This window comes from Heterodontus francisci, chromosome 2 (assembly GCF_036365525.1).
Source record: "Heterodontus francisci isolate sHetFra1 chromosome 2, sHetFra1.hap1, whole genome shotgun sequence".
Lineage (NCBI taxonomy): Eukaryota > Metazoa > Chordata > Chondrichthyes > Heterodontiformes > Heterodontidae > Heterodontus > Heterodontus francisci.
In genome coordinates, this window is record NC_090372.1 from 169,042,336 (window position 1) to 169,063,987 (window position 21,652).

The 21,652-nt window shown below is 44.3% G+C and overlaps 1 protein-coding gene across 5 annotated transcripts in view; it reads left to right on the forward strand.

Moving 5' to 3' along the window:
- spag6 (sperm associated antigen 6) overlaps positions 1-21,652 on the forward strand; it is a 256,251-nt gene that overhangs the window by 95,822 nt on the left and 138,777 nt on the right. The gene's annotated exons all lie outside the window — the stretch shown is intronic.

Consider the following 21,652-nt stretch of genomic DNA (forward strand, 5'->3'; position numbering starts at 1 on the left):
CAGGAAACAAAGTAGGAATAAATGGGTCTTTTTCCCGAATGGCAGGCAGTGACTAGTGGGGTACCGCAGGGGATAGGTGCTAGGACCTCAGCTATTCACAATAATATATTAAATGATTTAGATGAGGGAACTAAATGTAATATCTCCAAATTTGCAGATGACAAAACTGGGTGGGAGGGTGAGTTGTGAGGAGGATGCGGAGAGGCTTCAGGGTGATTTGAACAAGTTGAGTGAGTGGACAAATGCATGGCAGATGCAGTATAATGTGGATAAGTGTGAGGTTATCTACTTTGGTAGCAAAAACAGGAAAGCAGATTATCTGAACAGCTATAAACAGAGAGGGGAATATGCAGCGAGACGTGGGTGTTCTTGTACACCAGTCGCTGAAGGTAAGCATGCAGGTGCAACAGGTGGTAAAAAAGGCAAATGGTATGTTGGCCTTCATAGCTAGAGGATTCGAGTACAGGAGCAGGGATGTCTTGCTGCAATTATACAGGGCCTTGGTGAGGCCACACCTGGAATATTGTGCAGAGTTTTGGTCTCCTTATCTGAGGAAGTATGTTCTTGCTATAGAGAGAGTGCAGCAAAGGTTTACCAGACTGATTCCTGGTATGGCGGGACTGACGTATGAGGAGAGATTGAGTCCGTTAGGATTATATTTGCTGGAGTTCATAAGAGTGGGGGGGGGGGGGGGGGGGGGGTGGGGGGGGGCAGAAACCTAATAAATTCTAACAGGACTTGACAGGGTAGATGCAGGAAGGATGTTGCCGATGGTGGGAGAGTCCAGATCTAGGGGTCATAGTCTAAGGATATGGGGTAAACTTTTCAGGACTGAGATAAGAAATTTCTTCACCCAGAGTGTGTTGAGCCTGTGGAAAGCAGTCGAGGCCAAAATGCTGTATGTTTTCAAGAAGGAATTAGATATAGCTCTTGGGTCTAAAGGGATCAAAGTGTATGGGGTGAAAGCAGGAACAGGTTATTGAGTTGGATGATCAGCCATGATAATAATGAATGGCGGAGCAGGCTCCAAGGGCCAAATGGCCTACTCCTGCTCCTATTTTCTTTGTTTCTATGTAGGTTCCATGGTGTCTCCCCCACAGGGTCCACTTAGCTCCCCCGGTGCAACTGGCCCTGTGGGAAACACAAGAAAATAGAAAGGAGGACTCTTCCTACTCAACAAGTGCCCCAGTACAACCATCCCCTCAGATGACAGCGATCTAAGGTCCAAAGCATGCATTAGGCAGGAGTCTCCTCCATGCCCTTCACCTCAAGAAAGAGCTTTCCAATGACCATGTTGCTCACAGCCTCCCATTTTGCCACCCCCACCAAATGCCTCAAGGGTGCCCTGGCGATCTCCAGAATTGCCTCCTCCAGCGGGGTCAAAGTTTGCAGTTGAGCCACTCCACCACCCGTTTTGGCCATCTTAAGCGCTATGGGTGCTCTTATCTTGCAGGATGAGAGAAGAATGATTCATAAGTAGGCCACCCTCCCTCATCTTCTCCAGCATGACACACATATGGTCTGATATCCCCCTCAGTAATGTCCCCATCTGACTGTTGCCCCATATGTTAGGGTGGCTGCTGTCTTGGTGTTGCAACTGTACACTTGATCTGAATGTTAGGGAGAACTATGGACATTCCGTGAGGTCAGCTCACTTGCATTCTGGTGCTGAGAGAGTTGGTGGCCAATGAACTGGGTGCCACTGGCCCCTCACCTTACCGGAGTGCAAGAGGTTATTGAACTTCTTCCTACACTGGACCTCCCTCCTTCTTGTGGGTCCCCAGCTGCTGACTTTCGTGGTCACCTCCATCCAAGCCCTCTTGGTTTCTCTGGGTGGATTTCTCCTTCCTGAAGCCAGGAAGAACAGCTCTCATCTCTGCAACTGCTTCAGTCAGCACCTCCAAGGAGACATCAGAAAAATGGGATGCTGCCCGGAGATGCATGCGCATGCCAACACTGGCCCTCTAATCTCCCTACTGCTCCAGTCATGCCTGCCGCATGCCTTTTAAAATCACCTTCTGTAACCTGGTCCCACCTCCAGAACACTTCTTGTGCCTCTAATTTGACACCGGACTCACCCTGGGGCCAATTAGACCTTCTACATATGAAAATTACATCACATCAGCGCAGGGTCGGGACCCAGAAATTTGTCAGGCTTTGGGTTCCTGACCCTGTAATGAAAATTCCAGCCCAGATTTCTGCTGATGTTAGTTGTTAGAAATTAAGAAAAATTGGCTGTCCAACTGATTTTGTTCCTATTTTCCATTGCCAATATGGAGAAATGCTAAAACTCTTTGGTTCCTCCAGATTCAGCCCACTAAGATCAAGGCTTACCAATGTGGAGGCATGTGATTCATGCCTTTCTGTACAGTAGAACAGCATATTGAAGCAACACCACAATACCCCACTGAAATGCTACAAAAACTTCTCTCATATCCCAGAGAGTGTCATTTAGGGAACAGAAGGAGGCCGTTTGGCCCATTGAATATATGCTGGTTTAGCATAAGGCAGTCAGTCTCATTCCCCTGCTGTATCGCTGTACCCCTGCAAGTTTATTTCCTTCAAGTGCCTATCAAATTTCCTTTTGAAATCATTGATTGTCTTTGCTTCCACCACCCTCATAGGCAGCGACTTCCAGGTCACTTCACTCGCTGCATCAAAAGAGTTCTTACTCAAATTTTCCCTGTATCTCTTGCCCAAAACCCTAAATCTGTGTCCCTTAGTCCTTGCACCATCAGCTAATGGGAAAAGATTTTTCTTTCCCTGCCTTATCCAAACCTAGCATCTTGTACACCTCTATCACATCTCCTTTCAATCTTCTTTGCTCCAAGCAGACCAGCCCCAGCTTCTCCAAACTAGACTTGTAACTAAAATCCCTCATCTCTAGAACCAGTCTGTTAATCGCCTCTGCTCAGAACTGGCACAATACTCTAGTTGTGGCCTAACCAGAGTTTTATGAAGGTTCAGCATAACCTCCCTGCTTTTGTACTCTATTTCTATATGAAGCCAAAGATCCCATATGCTTTGCTGACCACTCTCTCAATATGTCCTGCCAACTTTAAAGATCTGTGCATCTGCACCCCAGGTTCCTCTGTCCCTGCACACTTTAGAACTGTGTCATTAAGTCTATATTGCCCCTCCCCATCCCTTCTGCCAAAATACAGCAACTCACACCTTCTCTATTAAATTGCATTTGCTACATGTCCGTCCATTCTGCTAGCCTATCCATGTCCTGTTGAAGTCAATTTGTTTTGTCTTCACTGTTTGCCACTCCAAGTTTGGTATCATTGGCAAATGTTGACATTTTTACTCTGTATTCCAATATCCAAGTCATTTATATATTTCTAAAAAAGCAGTGCTCCCGGCACTGACCTCTTGGAGAACACCACAGTCTACCATTCCTCAGTCTGAAAATCAACCATTTACCATGACTTGTTTTGTTTTAAGCCAATTTTTTTTAATCCAAGTTGACACTGACCCTCCTATTCCATGAGCCTCAATTTTGTTAAGCAGTCTTTTGTGGTATTTTGTCAAACACTTGCTTAAAATCTAAATAGGCAACATGCATTGCATTTCCTTCATCATCCTGCTCTGTTACTTCAGCAAAAAAGTCAATGAGATTAATCAAGCACAGTCTGCCTTGTACAAAGCTGTGCTGGCTATTCTTAATTAGCCCAATCCTCTCAAAGTGCCTGTTGAATTTTTTGATTGTTTCCAAAACCTTACCCACTACTGATGTTAAACTGACTGGCCCATAGGACTGTCCTTACACCCTTTCTTGAATAAGGGTGTCACATTTGCCAATCCTCTGGCACCTCGCCCATATCTAGGGAAGACTGGAAGATTATAGTAAGCTCTTCTGCTATCTCCATCCCCAGTTCATTTAGTAACCTGGATGGCATGCCATCCAGAACAGGCCACTTATGCACTCAGCATAGCCAGCCTTTCCAGTACCTACTGCCTCTCAATTTTCCATCCATTACCTCTACCATCTCTGCTTCTAATCGATTATTGTCAGCATCCTCTTCCTTAGTAAACACGGACACAAAGCACTAAGTATTCTAGCCTTGTCTTGCATCTCTAAGCATATATCATAGATGAACTGTTATAGCACAGAACGAGGCCATTCGGCCCATTGTGTCCACACCGGCTGAGTGAGCAATTCACTTAGTGCCATTTCCCTGCCTTCTCCCCACAACCCTGTACATTCTTCCTTTTCAGGTAACTATTTAATTCCCTTTTGAATGCCTCAATTGAACCTACCTCCATCACACTCTCTGGCAGTGCATTCCAGATCCTAACCACTCACTGCGTGAAAGAGGTTTTTCCTCATGTCGCCATTGCTTCTTTTGCCAATTATCTTAAATCGGTGCCATCTCGTTCTTGATCCTTTCACTAGTGGGAACAGTTTCTCCCTATCTACTCTGTGCAGACCCATGATTTTGAATACCTGTCAAATCTCCTCTCAGCCTTCTCTTCTCCAAAGGAAAGAGTCCCAACTTCTCCAACCTATCTTCATAACTGAAGTTCCACATCCCTGGAACCATTCTCGTGAATCTTCTCTGCACTCTTTTCAGTGCCTTCACATCTTTCTTTAAATGCAGCACCCAGAACTGATGCAATACTCCAGCTGAGGCCAAACTAGTGTCTTAACATAACTTCCTTGCTTTTGTACTCGATGCCCCTATTAACAAAGCCTAGGATACTGTATGCTTTATTAATCGCTCTCAACCTGTTCTGCCACCTTCAATGACTTATACACATATATGCTGTTACGATGGAGGTGGGAGGACTGCACTGCCTTTTCTAGTTCCACTTCTCCACAGGTCAACATAGTTAAATGTTTACCCAGAATAAATATACACCAACCAGGTTTCTTTAATAAACATCATTATCGGTTGATTATAAAACAAGATTTAACCAGTAATGAAGCAAATCATTAACATACAGATTAAAATATGAACGTTCCCTTTTACCTTAGCCCCTCACATATACATGCACTGGTTAACCGAAAAAGAGACTCTCTTTAGAGCTCTATTACAAAATATCCATAATTCTAAAATAAGAGTCCTCAAAAAAAAAAAAAAAATAGAACCACTGTCAGAACAATACCCGGGTCCCTCAGTTCCCGCACCCGCTTGAGTGTTGTACCCTTTATTTTAATTTTGCCTCTCCATGTTCTTCCTACCAAAATGAATCACTTCACATTTCTCCACATTGAACTTCATCTTCCTCTTGTCTATGTCCTTTTCAAATTCTATGCTATCCTCCTCACAGTTCACAATGCTTCCAAGTTTCGTATCATCCACACATCTTGAAATTGTGCCTTGTATATCAAGGTCTAAGTCATTAATCAGGAAGAGCAAGTGTCCCAACACTGACCCCTGGGGAACTCCATTACAAACCTTCCTCCAGCCAGAAAAAAAAAAATCCATTAACTGACACTCGGTTTTCTGTCACTCAGCCAATTTCGTATCCATGTTCCTACTGTCCCTTTTATTCCATGAGCTATAACTTTGCTCACAAGTCTGTTGTGTGGCACTGTGTCACATGCCTTTTGGAAGTCCATGTACACCACATCAACTGCATTGCCATCAACCTTCTTGGTTACCCCTTCCAAAAAAACTCCAGCAAGTTAGTTAAACACTACTTTCCCTTAACAAATCCATGCTGGCTTTCCTTAATTAACCCACAGTTTTCCTTGTGACTATTAACTTTATCCCAAATTATTGTTTCTAGAAGTTTCCCCACCACTGAAGTTAAATTGATTGGTCTGTAGATGCTGGGCTTACCTTTACATCTTTTTTTGAACAGGGGTGCAACATTTGCAATTCTCTAGTCCTCTGGCACCACCTTAAGTCTAAGGAAGACTGAAAAATTATGGCCAGTGGCTCCACAATTCCCACTCACCTCCCTCAGTAGCCTTGAATGCATTTCATCCAGTCCTGGTGCTTTATCAACTTAAGTACAGACAGCCTATCTAAAACCTCATCAATTTTAAATCCTCCTAGTGTATTAATTACCTCCTCTTTCATCATGGCCTGGTTAGCATCTTCTTCCTTGGTAAAGACAGATGCAAAGTATTCATTTAATACTTCAGCTATTCCCCCTGCCTCCATGTGTAAATCCCCTTTTGGTCCCAAATCGGCCCTACTCCACCCTTTACCATCCTTTCACTATTTATATACCTAGAGACGACTTTGGGATTCTCTTTTATGTTAGCGGCCAGTCTCTTTTCATACTCACTGCTTCTCTTATTTGCTTTTTCACTTGCCCTCTGAACCTTTTACATTCAGCCTGCCATTCCATTGTATTATCTAAATGACATCTGTCATAAGCACACTTTTTCTTCTTCGTCTTCACCTCTATCTCTTCTGTTATCCGGGGAGCTCTGGACTTGTTTGCCCTACCTTTCCCCTTTGAGGGAATATACCGAGACTGTGCCTCAACTATCTCTTCTTTGAAGGTAGCCCATTGTTCAGCTACTGTTTTTCCTGCCAACCTTTGATTCCAATTTAATCAGCCCAGATCCATTCTTGAAGTTGGCTTTCCCAGTGTTAATTGTTCTTACTCTGGATTGTTCTTTGTCCTTTCCCATATCCAACCGAAACCTATGATACAATGATCACTGTCCCCTAAATGTTCTCGTACTGATATTTGATCCACTTGGCCCACCTCATTCTAAGAACCAAGTCCAGCAGTGTCTTTTCATTTGACTGGAAACATACAGTAGAATTTTTTTTTAAAAAAATCCGTTTCATGGGATGGGAGCGTCGTTGGCTAGGCCTTGAGAAGGTTGTGGTGAGCTGCCTCTTGAACCGCTGCAGTCCATGTGGGTAGGTACACCCGCAGTACTATTAGGAAGGGAATTCCAGGGTTTTGACCCAATAACAGTGAAGGAACGGCAATGTAGTTCCAAGTCAGGATGGTGTGGGGTTTGGAGGGGAACTTGCAAGTGGTGGTATTCCCACGCATCTGCTGTCCTGGTCCTTCTAGTTGGTAGAGGTCACGGGTTTGGAAGGTGCTGCCTGAGTAGGCTTAGTGCATTGCATCTTGAAGATGATACACACTGCTGCTGCTACAGGAGTGAATGGCACCCCATCCACAAACAAACAAGCAGGCAGGCTGCTTTGACCTGAATGGTGTCAAGCTTCTTGTGTTGTTGGATATGCACCCATCCAGGCAAGTGGGGGAATATTCCATCACAGTCCTGACTTGTGCCTTGTAGATGGTGGACAGACTTTGGGGAGTCAGGTGGTGAGTTACATGCCGCAGGATTCGTAGTCTGAACACGCTCTTGTAGCCACAGTATTTATATGGCTACTCCAGTTCAGTTTCTGGTCATTGGTATCCCCCAGGATGTTGATAGTGGGGGGATTCAGTGATCTTAATGCCGTTGAATGTCAAGGGGAGATGGTTAGATTCTCTTATTGGTGATGGTCATTGCCTGGCACTTAAGTGGCAAGTAACATTTGTGCCACACATCAGCCCAAGCCTGGATATTGTCCAGGTCTTGCTGCATTTCTACATGGACTGCTTCAGTATCTGAGGAGTCATGAATGGTGCTGAACATTTTGCATCAGCAAACATCCCCACTTCTGATCTTACAATTGAAGGAAGGTAATTGATGCAGCAGCTGAGGATAGTTGGGCCTAGAACACTACCCTGAGAACTCCTGCATTGATGTCCTGGAGCCGAGATGATTGACCAACAACTACAACCATCTTCCTTTGCACTAGGTACGATTCCAACCAGTGGAGTGTTTTCGGCCTGATTCCCATTGACCTCAGTTTTACTAGGGTTCCTTGATGCCATACTCTGTCAAATGCTGCCTTGATGTCAAGGGCAGTCACTCTCACCTCACGTAGAGTTTGGCTCTTTTGTCCATGTTTGAACCAAGGCTGTAATGAGGTTAAGAGCTGAGCGGCCCTGGCGGAACCCAAATGGAGGGTCAGTCAGCAGGTTATTGCTAAGCAAGTGCCGCTTGATAGCATTGTCGACGACACCTTCCATCACTTCACTGATGAGAGAGTAGACTGATGGGGCAGTAATTAGCCAGGTTGGATTTGTCCTGCTTTTGTGTATGGGACATACCTGGGCACTTTTCCATATTGCCAGGTAGATGCCAGTGTTATTGCGGTATTGGAACAGCTTGGCTAGGGGCACGGCCAGTTCTGGAGCACAGGTCTTCAATACTATTGCCGGAATAGCCCATAGCCTTTGCAGTATCCAGTGCCTTCAGTTGTTTCTTGACAATGCGGAGTGAATCGAATTGGCTGAAGACTGGCATCTGTGATGCTGGGGACTTCAGGAGGAGGCCAAGATGGATCTACTCGGCCCTTCTGGCTGAAGATTGTTGCAAATGCTTCAGCCTCATCTTTTGCATTGATGTGCTGGGCTTCCCCATCATTGAGGATGGGGATATTTGTGGAGCCACCTCCTCCAGTTAGTTGTTTAATTGTCCTCCACCACCCCCAGGACTGCAGAGCTTAGATCTGATCCATTGGTTGTGGGATTGCTTAGCTCTCTCTATCACATGCTGCTTACACTGTTTGGCATGCAAGTAGTCCTGGGTTGCAGCTTCACCAGTTTGACACCTCATTTTGAGCTACGTCTGTTGCTGTTCCTTGCATGCCCTCCTGCACTCTTCATTGAACCAGGGCTGGTCTCCTGGCTTGATGGTAACGGGAGAGTGGGGATATGCCGGGCCATGAACAAAGAACAGTACAGCACAGGAACAGGCCATTCGGCCCTCCAAGCCTGCGCCGATCTTGATTCCTGCCTAAACTAAAACCTTCTGCACTTCCAGGGTCCGTATCCCTCTATTCCCATCCTATTCATGTATTTGTCAAGATGCCTCTTAAAATTCTCTATGGTACCTGCTTCCACCACCTCCACTGGCAACAAGTTCCAGGCACTCACCACCCTCTGTGTAAAGAACTTGCCTCACACATCCCCTCTAAACTTTGCCCCTCTCACCTTAAACTATGTCCCCTAGTAAATGACTTCCACCCTGGGAAAAAGCTTCCGACTATCCACTCTGTCCATGCCACTTATAACTTTGTAAACATCTATCATGTCGCCCCTCCACCTCCATCATTCCAGTGAAAACAGAGTTTATCCAACCTCTCCTCATAGCTAATGCCCTCCAGACCAGGCAACATTTTGGTAAACCTCTTCTGTACCCTCTCCAAAACCTCCACGTCCTTCTGGTAGTGTGGCGACCAGAATTGCACACAATATTCTAAGTGTGGCCTAACTAAAGTTCTGTACAGCTGCAGCATGACTTGCCAATTTTTATACTCTATGCCCCGACCAATGAAGGCAAGCATGCCATATGCCTTATCCACCTGCGTTGCCACTTTGTGACCTGTGGACCTGTATGCCCAGATCTCTCTGCCTGTCAATACTCCTAAGGGTTCTGCCATTTACTATATACCTCCCACCTGCATTAGACCTTCCAAAATGCATTACCTCACATTTGTCCGTATTAAACTCCATCTGCCATTTCTCCACCCAAGTCTCCAACCGATCTATATCCTGCTGTATCCTCTGACAATCCTCATCACTGTCCGCAACTCCACCAACCTACTAATCAGACCAGCTACATTTTCCTCCATATCATTTATACATACTACAAAGAGCAAAGGTCCCAGCACTGATCCCTGCAGAACACCATTAGTCACATCCCTCCATTCAGAAAAGCACCCTTCCACTGCTACCCTCTGTCATCTATGACAGAGCCAGTTCTGTATCCATCTTGCCAGCTCCCCTCTGATCCAGTGTGACTTCACCTTTTGTACCAGTCTGCCATGAGGGACCTTGTCAAAGGCTTTACTGAAGTCCATATAGATAACATCCACTGCCCTTCCTTCATCAATCTTTGTCACTTCCTCAAAAAACTCCATCAAATTAGAGAAACATGACCTCCTTCACAAAACCATGCTGCCTCTCGCTAATAAGTTTGTTTCCAAATGGGAGTAAATCCTGTCCCGAAGAATCCTCTCTAATAATTTCCCTACCACTGACAAAGCTCACTGGCCTATAATTTCCTGGATTATCCTTGCTACCCTTCTTAAACAAAGGAACAACATTGGCTATTCTCCAGTCCTCTGGGACCTCACCTGTAGCCAATGAGGATGCAAAGATTTCTGTCAAGGCTCCAGCAATTTCTTCACTTGCCTCCCTCAGTATTCTGGGGTAGATCCCATCAGGCCCTGGGGACTTATCTACCTTAATGCTTTGCAAGACACCTAACGTCGTCTCCTTTTTGATAATGAGATGACAGACTATCTGCACTCCCTTCCCTCGGCTCATCTTCCATCAAGTCCTTCTCCTTGGTGAATACTGATGCAAAGTACTCATTTATTACCTCGCCCATTTCCTCTGGCTCCACACAGATTCCCTTCTCTGTCCTTGAGCGGGCCAACCCTTTCGCTCTTTAGATCTGTATAAAAAGCCTTGGGATTTTCCTTAATCCTGTTTGCCAATGACTTCTCATAACCCCTTTTAGCCCTCTTGACTCCTTGCTTAAGTTCTTTCCTACTGTCTTTATATTCCTCAAGGAATTTGTCTGTTCCTAGCCTTCCAGCCCTTACGAATGCTTCCTTTTTCTTTTTGAAAAGGCTCACAATATCCCGCATTATCCAAGGTTCCTGAAACTTGCCAAACTTATCCTTCTTCCTCACAGGAACATGCTGGTCCTGGATTCTAATCAACTGACATTTGAAAGACTCCCATGTCAGATGTTGATTTACCCTCAAATAGCCGCCCTCAATCTAAATGCTTCAGTTCCTGCCTAATATTGTTATAATTAGCCTTCCCCCAATTTAGCACCTTCACCCGAGGACTACTCTTATCCACAAGTACCTTAAAACTTATGGAATTATGGTCACTGTTCCCGAAATGCTCCCCTACTGAAACTTCGACAACCTGGCTGGGCTCATTCCCCAATACCAGGTCCAGTGCGGCCCCATCCCTAGTTGGACTATCTACATATTGTTTTAAGAAGCCCTCCTGGATGCTCCTTACAAATTCTGCCCCATCTAAGCCCCTAGCATTAAGTGAGTCCCAGTCAATATAGGGGAAGTTAAAATCACCCACCACTACAACCCTGTTACCTTTACATCTTTCCAAAATCTGTCTACATATCTGCTCCTCTGCCTCCCGCTGGCTGTTGGTCGGCCTGTAATAAACCCCCAACATCGTGACTGCACCTTTCCCATTCCTGAGCTCCACCCATATTGCCTCGCTGCATGACCCTTCTGAGGTATCCTCCCGCAGTACAGCTGTGATATTATCCTCAACTAGTAATGCAACTCCCTCCACCCATTTTACATCCCCCTCTATCCCGCCTGAAGCTTCTAAATCCTGGAACATTTAGCTGCCAATCCGGTCCTTCCCTCAACTAAGTCTCTAACAACAACATCATAGTTCCAAGTACTAATCCAAGCTCTAAGTTCATCTGCCTTACCGGTTATACTTCTCGCATTGAAACAAATGCACTTCAGATCACCAGTCTCGCTGTGCTCCGCAACATCTCCCTGCCTGCTCTTCCTCTTAGTCTTACTGGCCTTACTAGTTCCCCCTCAGTTATTTCACTTACTGATCTACTGCTCTGGTTCCCACCCCCCTGCCACACTAGTTTAAACCCTCCCGACACTAGCAAACCTCACAGCCAGGATATTTGTGCCCCTCCAGTTTAGATGCAATCTGTCCTTCTTGTACAGGTCCTATCTGTCCCTGAAGAGATCCCAATCATCCAGATATCTGAAACCCTCCCTTCTACACCAGCTGTTCAGCCACGTGTTTAGCTGCACTATCTTCCTATTTCTAGCCTCACTGGCACAGGGAGTAATCTTGAGATTACAACCCTAGAGGTTGTGTCTCTTAACTTTCTACCTAACTCCCTAAACTCCCCCTGCAAGACCTCATCACTCTTCCTGCCTATGTCGTCGGTACCGATGTGTACCACCACCTCTGGCTGTTCACCCTCCCCCTTCAGAATGCTCCCTGTCCGTTGAGACATCCTTGACCCCGACACCAGGGAGGCAACATACCAGCCTGGAGTCTCTTTCACGTCCACAGAAGCGCCTGTGTGCCCCTGACTATAGATCCCCTATAACTATTTCTCTTCTGCGCTTTGTCCCTCCCTGAACAGGGCCAGCTGTGGTGCCATTGCTCTGGCTGCTGCTGTTTTCCCGATAGGCCATCCCCCCCCAACAGTATCCAAAATGGTATACTTGTTAGAGAGGGGGATAGCCACAGGGGATTCCTGCACTGACTGCCTGCCCCTTCTAGCGGTCACCCATCTATCTGCTCGCACCTTGGGTGTAACCACTTCTCTAAAACTCCTGTCTATGATGCTTTCTGCCACTTGCATGCTCCCAAGTGCATCCAGTTGCTGCTCCAACTGATCCACATCCTGCAGATGTAGTCGTCCGGAACGCTGGAAGCGTCACGGACCTCCCACATCTCACAGGTGAAGCACTTCACCCCTCTGACATTTCTAGCACTATTTAATAAAAATAAATACTTATTAAATCCTTACTAAATGGTTATAATTAACGATATGGTCCTAGTGCTAGATTCCTACTATAAATATTAAATGCTAACTAAATACAGTAATCTCCTCCCTCTGGTTTAGTTACTCTACTTATTTAGTTAATTAGGGTTTTAATCAATTTTTATCAATGTTTTATTTTCAAATTAGTACAAATTCCCTACCAGCCAATCAGGTCACAGCTTTCCTGTGACATCACTTTTCAGTTTATTTTACCCGAGGTAAGTTTTTTTTTATACTTACCGTTCCGGAACTCTGCCCTCCGAGCCACACAACACGATGGAGGGTCTGCACAAGGACTACGCTTCGGTCACTCCTCCCAATACCGTCATGGACAGATGCATCTGCGGCAGGCAGATTTGGGAGGACGAGGTCAACTATGTTTTTCCCCTCTTGTTGGTTCCCTCACCACCTGCCACAGACCCAGTCTAGCAACTATGTCCTTGAGGACTCAGCCAGCTCGCTCAGTAGTGGTGCTACTGAAGCCCCCACTTAGAGTACATTCTGTGCCCTTGCTACCCTTAGTGCTTCCTACAAGTGGTGTTCAACATGGAGGAGTACTGAGGGGTGGGTGGGGGAAGAGAAGAGGGGTAGTAGGTGGTAATCGGCAGGAGGTTTCTTTGCCCCTGTTTGACCTGATGCCATGAGACTTCATGGGGTCTGCAGTCAATGTTGAGGACTCCCAGGGTAGCTCCTTCCCAACTGTATACCACTGTGCCACCACTTCTGCTGTGTCTATTCTGCCAGTGGGACAGAACATACCCAGGGATGGTGATGGTCATGTCTGGGACATTGTCTGTAAGGTACGATTCCATGAGTATGACCATGTCAGGCTGTTGCTTGACGAGTCTGTGGGACTGTTGTTCCAACTTTGGCACAAGACCCAAGATGTTAATGAGGGCTTTGCAGGGTGGAAAGGGCTGGGTTTGCTGTCGTCATTGCCTGTGCTTTGGTCGATGCTGGGTGGTCCATCCGGTTTCATTCCTAGTGACGTTTTAAGCGGTTGTACAACTGAGTGGCTTACTAGGCCATTTTAAGAGTCAACCACATTGCTGTGGGTCTGGAGTCACATGTAGGCCAGACCAGGTAAGGACAGCAGATTTCCTTCCCTAAAAAAAAAAAAGGACATTAGTGAACCAGATGGGTTTTTGTAACAATCGACAATGGTTTCATGGCCATCATTAGACTAGCTTTTATTTTTAATTCCAGATTTATTTTTATTAATTGAGTTCAGATTTTACTCTGCCATGGTGGGATTCAAACCCATGTCCCCAGGGGAATACCCCAAGTCTCTGGGTTACTAGTCCAGTGACAATACCACCACTCCACCGCCTCCCCGAATACATCCCTGAACACTCTCGCAGCTCTTGCCCCTCTCTACCCTTTGCACTACAACTATCATGTCTATATTCAGATAATTAAGGTGCCCCATTATAACTATTCTATAATTCTTGCACCTCTGATTTCCTTGCAATTTTGTTGCTCTACATCCTTTCCAATAATTAGTGGTCTATTGACTGCACTGAGCAATGTAATTGCACATTTTGTTCCTTAACTCTAGCCAAATAGGTTCTGTCCTTCATCCCTCTGGAATATCCTCAAGCACTAATATTCTCCTGAATACTGCCACTCCTCCCCTTTTTCTTCCTTTCCTGAGCATCTTGTATCCAGGAATATTTAACACCCAACCCTGCCCTTCTTTGAGCCAGGTCTGTTATAGCCACATTATATTCCCACATGTCAATCTGTGCCTGTAACTCAAACTCTGCATTTACATATAGTTACCCTGATTTAGACTTTTTTTTTGAAACTTCCTTTCTTACTCTGCCCCCACCTAATAACTTACTATTCTATTTCCGACTCCAGTGCTATCTGTCTTCCCCAGTACTACCAAGGGGCACAGAATATTAAGACTCTTGCCGTATGCACTTTATTCCTCTTTTTTACTTCTACATGCTGGTGCCCATCATCCTGCCAATTTAGTTTAAACCCTCCCCAACCACATTAGTCCCAGTCCTGCTGAGGTGCAACCCGTCCCTTTTGAATAGGTGCCTCCTGCCCCAGAAATTGTCCCAATGCCACATGCTAGTGAGTAGAAATGAAAAGATAAGGATGATCAATTTGTGGCATGAAGCATGGTGTAGGAGGGGAGGCCTTCAGATTCTTGGCATTGGGAGTAATCCACGGATTACTATGCTCTAGATCCTATTCTTTAACTTCCTCCCTAGCTCCTGAAAATCTGACCTCAATAGCTGCCCTTAATGTGCCATTAGTAGCAACATGCACCACAACTTCTGGCTCACTCCCTTTCCCCTGCAGAATATCCTGCACCCTGTCCATGATGTCCTTCTCCATGGCACCAGGGGAGGCAACACACCATGGAGTACTTAAAATAACAGTTACTGAAATGCGCATCTGTCCCCTTGACTATAGAATCACCTATAACTATTTCTGCACTTTGCTGCTCCCTCCTTTGGTGCCATGTTTGGCCTGTGCTACTTCAAGGTGTTGTCACTCTCAGTCTCCAAAGCTGAGTACTGGTTTGAAGGTGGCACACCCCCCAAAGACTACTGCACTTCCTACCTCTTGCTACTCTTCTGGATGGCCACCTACCTGCTGTCTGTGGGTTGACCACCTCCTGGAACATACGCTCCAGGAAACTTTCCTACGCCAACACCCGTGACTCTAGCTGCCCAAGCTCAGAAATCCTGAATATAAGCTGAAGCAGCTAGAGATACTTCCTACACACATGGTCTCCCAAGCCACATGAAGTGTCCTGAAGCTCCCACCTGCTGCAGGAATTGCAAGCAACAGGCCACAGCTGCCCATCCAGGATCTAAACAAAAACCCTCTATTCTGTTTTTATACAATCAATTATAATTAATACTTCTAGTCCTGCTATGTGTTTACACTATTACAAGACTTACTGTTAAACTACCCCGATTGAAAAAGTGAATTTCCCAGCCCCTAATCTGAACCAATACCCTCCCTGCTGGTCTTTCTCACATTTTGATTGTGACATAACTGACTTTTGATTTGCCTCCAAACTTCCTGCTCCTCTCCAAATCTGAGCTTTTGGTGGTTTTAAATCCACTCCTCTCCCGCTGCTTCTGTCCAATTCCAAGATTTTAGTGTGCTTTTTAAATCTTCTCCCACTGCTTCTGTCCAAATTTCCGAGCTTCTGGTGCTTTTTAAATCCTCCCCTCTCCTGCTGCTTCTGTCTGAATTTCTAAGGTTTTGGTGCCCTTCACCAAATTACCCTTTGTCTCTAATAGGCCCTGCTACACCTCTTCTGCTTTCTATTTACATGCCAGATGATTTTTGGGTTCCTTTTTATGTTAACTGCTATTCTATTCTCATTCTCTTTGCCAGTCTTATTTTCCTCCTCACTTCCCCTCTCAACTTATTGTAATTGACTTGGTTCTCACTTGGAGAATTCACCTGACATGCATCATACACCCTCTTTTTGTTTCATTATATTCTATCTCCCTCATCATCTAAGGAGCCCTGGCTTTGGTTCCCCTACCTTTTGGAATGTCTTGAGGCTGTATGGAAGCCACTCCTCAAAGATCACCCATTGTTCAATTACAGATTTTCCCATCAGTCTTTGGTTCCATTTTGCCCTGGCAAGATCCCTTATCCTATTGAAATTAGCCCTCTTCCAATTTAGACATTCTACTTCTCCATTACTAGTCTAAAAAACCTTTATGATGCTCATTCTTACCCAAGTCCACTTGACCAATTTCATTCTCCAGCACCAGATCTAGCAATGCCTCCTTCCCAGTTGGAAGGAGAACATACTGGTCAAGAATTTCTCCCGAACACATTTTGGAAATTCTTCCTCCTCCTTACCCAAATACAATCCCAATCGATACTTGGGTAACAGTTCTTGCATATCTGATCTCTGCAGATTTGCTTCTCTAACTCCCTCTCACTATTTGGATGCCTATAGATTATCCCTAGTGTGATCATCCCTTTTTGCTTCTGAACTCTAACCAAATGGATTCGGTCCTTGCCCCCTCAGGGACATCTGCTCTTCAACACCACAATGTCTTGCCTAATCAGACCTGCCCCCCACCTCCCTTTCCTTTGTATCCTTGAATATTAAGTGCCCAGTCTTCATTTTTAAGCCACATTTGTGTTATTGCCACACAGCTATTTGTGCTTGTAGCTGACCAACCTTTGAGAGTTTACATGCATGCATTGTAAACCTGTTTGTGTTCTTAGAAGTCCTTCTTGATCTGCTCCTAATAGGATACTACACCCTTCTGTGGTACTATCCAACATTCTCACTGACCCTTATTCCACTTTTCTACTTCTATATGCTGGTGCCCATCCTCCTGCCAAATTTAGTTTAAACCCTCCCCAACTACACTAGTGAACCTCCTCATGAGAACTTTGTTCCCAGTCCTGCTGAGGTGCAACCCATTTTAAAACAGGCAGATGTCCAGTCACCAAAAATGAGGAAGCAAATGATAGTCTCTGATCCACAATTGTTTTATTGGCAATTCAAAGTTCAGTCCAAACACGAGTTCACACTTTCCTTCTGGACTAACTCTCAATCCAGAGAGAACTCCCCAAATGGGCAAAAACCCAGCCCTTAAATACAAAAACTATAAATGAGCAGCACCTACTCTAACACTGAAATGAATCCTGTTTAATTAAAAAAGGGACCAGCATTTTCACCTTCCATTCCAACGTTTGCTTCAAGCTGGCTATGTCATCCTCAGCCTTCCCCCCCCCCCCCCCCCCCCCCCATTTACACTTTGTCTAATATAGATTATCCCACAGAGATCAATTATCTATGTAACATTCAATTTGTGTTGGCTTTTCAGTCTTATATAAAATATTTTCTTCCAAGATCTCAGAAGAAACACCATATCAACAGCATCCACAAGTGCAAGAGTTTCAGCAGCTAGTGTGCTCTTCACCACTCTTATTTTCTTGACCTCCCATGCCAATGGGCAACTTTTCCCATTCTCTCCAAGGAATATCACAAGCCCTCCTGCACTGGAAGATGCATCACCAAAAAGGTTTGCATGCAAGGCTTCACTGAAAACAATTAATTTCATATTTTTGGGGATCATCCAAAGCAGGGAACTTCAGCATAGACTTCTCTATTTTTCATTTTTTAAAAATAAATGTTTTGTTCACCCTCAGGTGGTCTTCACCCTTAGGATATTTCATCACAAGACTAAGTTCAGCACATCAAAACTTGAATCTAGTCTGTGATGCTAACCAATTGAGCTGTCCACCAAGACTCCTGAACTGTTCCATTTTATCCTTAGATGTAACAGTGTCTTTGTCTCGATCTGGTGTGACCAAATGTGACGGGAGTGACATTTTCCAAGAAAGAAAGTCAGATGTAGTCTTACATCAACAATCTCCAAACTCATTTAAAAGGCCCCAGAAGCTAGAGTGCCAATTTTAAATTCTTCCATAATTCGAATAACATTCTTTTCAAACTCATTAGTACCACCCCACAAAAAAGTTTGTCCACATGCATCATAAAAAGATACCCGAAAATTTTCCATTATAGTGCCAATGAAACATTGCAGGGTCCACCTGCAGTTGTGAACACCCTAACAGAACTGCCCTCACTGAAAAATACCAGACCTGGAAAGCATCATTCAACCCATAAAACACATTTATTCAACTTCGAGCTTCCCCATGTCTGATGCTTCCTTTGGAGGCTGGAGAAACACTTCCCTCTGAAGCACGTCACCCTGAAGGAAAACCACTTTGATATTCTTGGAAGTGCAAGTCCATAGATAAGTTGCTAAAATAGCCAAAAAGACTCAATCATCTTTCCTGCTGAGAGTCTACCCTGATACCTTTATCCCCCAAACACTCCTCAAACCTCTGGCCACCAACTGAGCCTTGGCCTTATAGGTCCCATCTCGAACATTTTCTGTCTAAATCCATCTGAGAGCACAGGTTGGCCCCTATCCACAGCCTCCGAATATACCCCAAATTGTCTCCAACTATCTCAGTTTAGCCTCTTATTGCCCTATTTAACCTGTTAGCAGCTACAAACACTTCCCGATCAGGAAGACTTTGGCTTCTGATCTTATCCAGAGAAGGTTCTCTGCTTTCGAGGCTACACAGTCACCTTGTCAGGCTGCGGCCTCACGTTGAGCATTCTCTAGACTACCCCTGTCAAAATGTCTACTAGAGGTCCTTTCAACTGTATGCAACCTTTTTCTCCTCCTAGATGCATCTCCTGAATCATTATTGGAACTCTAGCTAAGTTCTTATTCTCCATTCTTGAACTCCTGTTTTGCCAATCCATGGCCTTCACTTCCTGTCCCTCTTGGAGATTTAACCAATTTGTATTTTCCTGTAGGGTCGGTCGACCCTGCTGGCCAGTTTACCACCTGGGAACCTACTTTGGGCAACAGATTCCTGGATGAGAGTTTCTTTTTGTTCATCCTGAACAGTACAGGTATCAGTATCTATTTCTTGATCTCACATCCTACCCCTCTGGCTCCAAAAATCATACATTGCATGGGTATGCGATGTAAATGGTGCTTCATGATAATCACCTGCTCCCATGTTCAATGTTCAAAAATTCATAATGCATCCCTAGTACCCGTGAACAATGTGCTTTTTTGGTTTGATTCCTGTGTTGTATAACTAAAATGTTTCCATCACGTCCAATAACTTTACCCAGACCTTTCCATTCCCTATGCCCTTGAGGATTGCCAGACCAAAAGTCTTCCCCAGACCGTCTTATGCGATGTCAATGCTCTGAATTTCAGATGCTTCAGCTTGGATAAATGCTCATCTGCCAGCATGTAGCACATTTTCAGTGAGCTGAGAAATTAGAGCTAATAGTCGTTCCAGAGGATTGTCAGTGTGGAAGGCAATTTTGGATTATGGCTGTATACCAAATGGTATGGGCTATTACTCTTTTTCCCCCCCCCCCCCCCCCAATTTGTACAGAATTTCTCTTTCATGTACTGCCTATGCCAGAGCCATTTGTAGCTTACAGTTTGGTTGATCTGCCAGTATTTTGTGTAACAGGTCATCAATTATCCCATGATTTCCTCAATTCATTGTTGAATGGACATTCTGCAGCAAAGTTCTCACATGTCCCTAAACTAGTCATTTGCAAATTCCCCTCCATTATCAGTCAGAAATTTTGCCACTGTTCAAAGACCTGTACAAACCCACTTTATCCATTACTGTCCATTTGTCCTTGTTGTTTATTACCATTGATATGGTGAACCTAGTTGCCATAAAAAAAAGACAAAATGCAACAGATAAATACCATGTTCTCTGTCCCACACTTTAGTCCATAGCCACCACCTCATTAAATTCCCAAGCTAATGGGATACTCAACTGGGCATGGCAGTGTCTTCCGATATTTAATACATGTGTCCATATTGAGATGTGATTTGTTCAGAGTTGTATTCTTTATCTACAACTCCAGCATCCTTTAGTGGCTTTAACTTCAATGAAGGATGGGCAAATTGTCTTGTGCAACTTCCAGGTAATCCTCCTAGTTAACCAGACTCTTGTCTCAAAACAAGAATACTTCTTGAACTTCTCGGCGAGAAACACTTTCTTCAATGAAATACAATAATGTCCTGATCCAGTGAATTGTAAATTTACTGCTTTACTGAAGACAAACGCTTTGTCATTCTCCATGTCCAATCTCATCTTTGCTTTTTTCAAATCAAAGATTTACTTAGCAGTATGTCACTCTGGACTGCATCAGTGCTGATGAAATGACACATACCTGCTATTTCACACAGGAGGACCACACTTAAAGACAACATGTCAAAATCTAAAGCAAGTAGCACTTTCATATTCTAACTTTACATCTGCCTTGTCAAAGGATTCCAAGTAACAGTTCAGCCAATCAACTCCACACAGTTGAGGTACAGCCACTGTCTAATATTGCACAATTGAATGAATCAGCAACCAAAACTGGAGTCAGGCCATGAGCATTTTCAGTCACCAATATGATAGTCATGTCATTCATCAGTAGAATGATTAGTCTCATGAGTCACTTCAAATACTCAATTCCTGGCTCTAGGACAATTCCTTGCATCGTGGTTCTTGGACTCACACCAAAAACACTCATTAACTACTCCCCACTCATCTCTGGGATTCATTTGCCTTTGGTTATCATCCCAACCTTGCCTTCTGTTTTGATCCCAAGATCCATCATAAGTACAACCCACTTCAAAAGATCTTTCAGCAACTTTCTGCACAAGCACCCACAACAAGGCCCTCAATTTTGAGAGCCAGTAATCATGAAGTCCTCCATGCTCCATCAATGCAGAATTTCCAATTTGTGAAATGAAGGTAGCTGGAAATGATGATTGTTTTCCCAAAAATTTCTTTAGGGCTGTAGTAATTTGCTCAAAACAAGAATTTTACCATGGAATTGAACCCCCATCAAAACCAGAAGTCTACTTATGAGAGATCAGTCTGCAACCTAACAATTTGAACACAAGCAGAGTCAGGAATTTCTAGACTGAATTTTTTTAGTCTGTTATATAACCTATCAGATTCCATGACATTCTTCCATGGACTGATTGATTTTTGATAAACTTAAGATGGACAACTATGCCTCATAGGCTTCCAACAAATCATTTTTAATAAATCTTGTCCAGAAATTGTATTAGAATTGGCAATCCCTCTTCAGTATCCAAGTCAGTAATGTTCAGTTCCAAAAATACTTTTTCTAATCTTGCTTTTTCCTTTTAAAGACAAAGTCAAGCCCATACCTTGCTTCCTCTTTGTTAGCAAAGTGACCAGAGTCCACATTTCCACTTCATTCCTCCATTGTGCAGATGGTTCCAATTCCAAAAAGACCAGTGGGTAATCATAGTTCAAGAGCCTGCAACATGATTCAGCCATTTCACCCCAAAAACCACCAGGAGCCTTGCTTTGGTTAGACAAAGAAACTATGTTTTTCTTTATACTCCCACCTGAAGAGATTGAAGTTAATCCTCTGCTACCATGTTAAACAAGCAGATGTCCAGTCACCAAAATGAGGAAGCAAATGATAATCTATGATCCACAACTGTTTTGTTGTCAATTCATAGTTCCAGACAAATATCAGTTCCCACTCTC